The sequence below is a fragment of the Amphimedon queenslandica genome, unplaced genomic scaffold, assembly GCF_000090795.2.
Source record: "Amphimedon queenslandica unplaced genomic scaffold, v1.1 AMPQUscaffold_8239_Cont19816, whole genome shotgun sequence".
Taxonomy (NCBI): domain Eukaryota; kingdom Metazoa; phylum Porifera; class Demospongiae; order Haplosclerida; family Niphatidae; genus Amphimedon; species Amphimedon queenslandica.
The window spans coordinates 1-2,425 of record NW_003551483.1 but is presented as its reverse complement, the minus strand read 5'-3'; the positions used below and the strand labels follow the sequence as shown (position 1 = coordinate 2,425).

General features: G+C 32.8%; 1 long non-coding RNA gene across 1 annotated transcript; it reads left to right on the top strand.

The window, feature by feature from the left end:
• Window positions 1-306: 306 nt before the first annotated feature.
• On the top strand, window positions 307-1,635 carry LOC109591409 (uncharacterized). The gene is made up of 4 exons (XR_002189801.1): window positions 307-496; window positions 863-900; window positions 1,405-1,461; window positions 1,506-1,635. It is a non-coding gene; the product is annotated as an uncharacterized LOC109591409 (long non-coding RNA).
• The last annotated feature ends 790 nt before the right edge of the window (window positions 1,636-2,425 follow it).

Below are 2,425 nucleotides of genomic sequence, written 5' to 3'. Positions count from 1 at the left end.
GTCACTTCACCAGGTACAACATAGTATATACATGTACATGTACACAGGCTCCAAATAGGCTATATACATGCATGGGCCCTATATAGGACAGTAACTCTGATAAGCCCCTGATAATGATATGATTTTATATTAAGTAAATACATGTACATCTTTTGAAGCTTTTGTCTACAATTAATAACATGTATATCATCAATATTGAAAGCTGTATTTTAAAGTTTGTATTAGGCCCCCCAAGCCCCAAGAGTTTACTACATGTATTAACCTGAGACTAGGGGGCCCCTTTATTTGGGGGCCAAATGTTAATTCCCCCTTGCCCCCTCCTATTGGTAGTCATGCATGATGTACATGTGACTAGTAACGTGTTATCTTGTAATATTTTTATGTAGAAATGTTCAGCTAATGGTACAGGATGTGGTGTTTGTCATTCAAGGGATCTGTTGTTCAGGTTTAGTGAAGATGTGGTTATATGTCCTAACTGCTCCTCACACTTTCACTGGTAAATACATGTACATGTACATAATGGACATTTGATGTGTCTAAATTTTGTGCTTCATAAATCAGTTTTTAAATAGCTACCTAATGCAATTAAAATTATCCAAACTAGTGTACTTTTGGTAAATTGAAGTTGTGGCATTTGTTGAACTGCTAAATTTTGGTGTGTTTTAATTTGTGTCCATGTCCCATTGAGCATGTACATGTGTACATAATGGTTTATAATGGTGGATTTTATTTTGCTGAATGGCTATTATCAAAATACCAAATTCACTAAAAATTTCCTCTCCAAAATCACACGTTCAGATATTTAAAAATGGGCATATCTTACAGTATGTGCATGTCATGTATTAACCTTCTCTTTCCTAAGGTTATAGCAAGTTCCTGTTAAAGGTTGGAGTACATTAGGTATGTGTCAATATAATTTTAATGTATAGTTGCAGCAAAGATCAAAGGCCTAACAGTTGTGATAAAATCCACAGAACACTCCCACCAATACCACAGTGTGATATTATAAATACATGTAGCACACTCATTTTTATTTAATGTGCACCAGTGTGATATCAGTGATAGCAGAGGCAGAGCACATGTAATCTTTGCTGGAACTATACACTAAAACAATTAATACATGTAGCGTCATGTTCTATCGGATTTATCCACATTTGCTTCTTGTCTCAACTCGACCGGAAGCTCGTGCGGATAAATCAGATAGAACACGCCGCCCCATGTATTAATTATTACATGTACATATTGTTCTCTGTTCTAGTGTGGGCAGCAATGTAGTGCTGCCTCCACATGACACTGCCTGGGATCACTAGTGGCTACTACTGCTAGTGATGCTAAGAGCACTACATACAAGAAGAATAGATACTAACAGTAACTATGTTATGATGAATTACATTCCATTGTTAGGTTAATGACACGAAGAGGATAAGTACAATTCTCTGCTATTGAAGACTACATTGAGAAGTATTCTAAGTATAGTATTGTTAAATATGTTGTCATTGCTATAGGTTAATTGTTTGCTGTTTGAAGCTGTACATATTAACTGAAGACTATAAAGAATTACATAACATTATTGTTTATAATTTTAGCATTTTGTTTAATACACAAAGTTGTCTTTTTATCATTGATTATTATGAATTTTGATTAAAATAATTGCGAGAGCCATTAATGCAGAAGCAGGTGCAATGACTTATAAACAGAAATGAGATTAAGTCATGAAAAATGACAATAAAATAAGAAACACACTTCAGCCATACATGCAGAGTACAAGTCAACAATGATTTTAATTAATTAAACCAGTCTTATAGTGTTACAGTCCTTAGTTCCTAAACCCAGTCTATAGATCTTCAGTATATGAATGAGAGATCAGTCCTTGAGATGATGAGTTCAGCCTCAGGTCCACAACCTATAATAAATAATAAGAAATGATTAATGATACTTTATTGAATAACATAAAGTCTGACATAGAGTTGATTCAAGCAATTAATTGTTGACTTATAGCCATTTTAAAAAAGGTAAATTTTCGGAAAAAAATAAAAAAAACACATGCTCATAGTCCATGGTTTTCTACAAAAATCATGCCAAACAAATAGTGGGAACACAATAACAAACATAGAAGTAATTTCAGTAACTTTAAAAATTTAGAATCAACTCAAACTTTCTACACAACATAAGTACATGTACATGTACAGAAAATGTAATAAAAATGGAGAATTCTATTTAAAATTATAGAAAAATCCAATTTTTAAGAAAATCAGCTCAACTGTTATACAAACATGTATAATCATCAAGTGCAATAAAATAAAAATTCTCTCCTTCTTAATTTTGGCAAAATTGGACCATAACCATGTACTATGGTACAGTGGCTTTTAGCCAATTTATAAATTCATATAAATCCATTTTGGTCAGAATCAGCTTAAACTTTCTA